The following is a 2,269-nucleotide window of genomic DNA, read 5'->3' on the forward strand; positions in this document are numbered from 1 at the left end:
CAAAAGCATATTTACAAATAAAAGATGAATGGTGCAAACAAAGACTAGTGGAATTTATGCTCCGTTGTTCCTCTTTGGTTTTACCTTTAATTTCTAAAGCTTATTGAGTTGAAGTAAAGCTTATTCATTTCTTTTTTAGGCTTTTCAGGTGAACAGAAAAAGACGAATATTTCTATCAATAACAGACAGTGGTAGTAAAAGCAGGTCATTCATCCTTTCTTGAATTGTATATTTCTGGAGGACATACTGGTGAAAGCCTTATATTTTTTTAAAAATTTGGTGTGAATTCAGAATAGAATGGTTAGAGAATGTTTGACTTTCTGGCATCTGCCAAAGGAACTGACAGTCTGAGGCACTGCTCTGAACAAATTATAAATGGGAACTATTTATGTCATAAGTTTAGTTGTTACTTCCTTTGTATGTTACCTGAGACCACTGGTTAATTGACTGCTAAAAATTTGCATAGACTTTGATCTTGGGTTAAGTCCCATGCGTTATTTTATTTTTCATTTATTAAAGTGTACTAGTGAAAAAATATGTTTTGTTGTATTGATAATTAATAATCCTTTTCATTTCTAAGGACTTGTATTCAAATTTCTTTGTGAAATGTATACTAACAGACTATTTTTCTTTTTTTTCCTACTGTATCAGCCATTCTAGATAATTTGTTGAATTTTAGGATATGCAAGATGCTGTTCATGTTGGTTAAATTAAAGGACTTTTTCAATGAAGAATTGCAATGACCAGCTTGAATATCTTCACATGATTATTGCCTGTGCGTTGTGAGTTGTTTAATCATCAGAGCTGACATAAAATCTACCCTCCTCATATGATAAACGATATGCTATTTTTCCCACTAGCCAAAGGGTGCTTCCTCTTGGTTTCTAGTCACAAGGTAGGTGGGGAGAATAGCATATCATTGGGAGGAAAAAGAAGCTCTGACTGTACCATTTGTATCTGAAAACCTTGTGATTATTTATATATATACACTGTATGTCCATGCATAGGAGTGCATGTCATCTTCTGTGAAATAAGTTTTTAAATGCACACATATCTTGACACATAATTATACACATACCAGTTTTTGTGCATGTAGAGGTGTATGAGTTTGTGTACACTGCATCTGTACATCACTCTTACTGTAAAACAATATTGGCAATGTGAGAAATAGATATATCACTAGTATGCCAGTGATATTTTTTTCAATTATTTATATTGTACTTACAAGAAACTGTCTTCATCATGTGTTTAGGTAGGATTTAGATATTAAAAATATCCTAAGAAGAGGTGCAGAGTTCTGTGGACAAGAAAGAGAAAATGCTACGAGATAAAAGGCTCTTGTGCAGTGACGGTAGATCATTTTTCTGGGTATTGCAATCTTAGAGACAACTTGGTAGTCATGGATGGGAGTGAGCAGCTTTGATTTAGGACATTCTTGTTTATAATGTTGAGTACTGTGTATTTCTTCTCTTCTTTTTTCTTAAAACTCTTACAAATATTCTGAACTGTAACTGTGAGACACTATATATGTACAGGATGCTGAAAATGTAGGTTAGTGTGTTAGTTCACAAATGTGCTGTATATTTTGTATTTATTAATCAGTTAGCATTCATTTCTCTCTTCCTTGATATCTGTAATTAGTTCCAAAAAGATTTGGAAGAAGGCAGACAAATTGTAATGTATATTGTAACATATGGCTCATATACCAAAAAATAAATACAATGAGTTTGCCATTCTTTTCCACCAATTCTTAGTAAACTTTTTTTCCTTTTCTCCCAATATCTTCCAAGAATGAGGAAGATGTGCTTAGTAAAGAAGCTCAGGGGAAGACATCAAGTAATAGGGAAGGGCAAATGGGAATTGGATTGTATGCTTGAAGTTTTCTACTGAGCTTCTTATTGTCTGTTAAACAGATACGAGGCTGATGAATAAAATTTACGTTATAAACCACAAGGATTTATTAACCTTTCCCTGGAAATTGGCATGGAATGTTGTTATACATGGCATGAAGGTTCTTAGGTTAGTATCAAGATATATTCTTTAAATTTTGCAAAAAGATATATAAAAATAAAATGGATAAATAAAATCAATATAATAACATTAATAATGTATTATATCTGTCAGTTTTATTTATCATCATTATGTGATATGTGAGATGTACCTTTCCTTAAATTACTTCTTATTAAAATCTGTAGTAATACCAATAACTGGAATACTTAAAAAGTCCATTTTACTCTAAACAAATAAAAAATATGACACAATAACAGAA

The sequence above is a fragment of the Penaeus monodon genome, chromosome 19 (genome assembly GCF_015228065.2).
Source record: "Penaeus monodon isolate SGIC_2016 chromosome 19, NSTDA_Pmon_1, whole genome shotgun sequence".
Taxonomy (NCBI): domain Eukaryota; kingdom Metazoa; phylum Arthropoda; class Malacostraca; order Decapoda; family Penaeidae; genus Penaeus; species Penaeus monodon.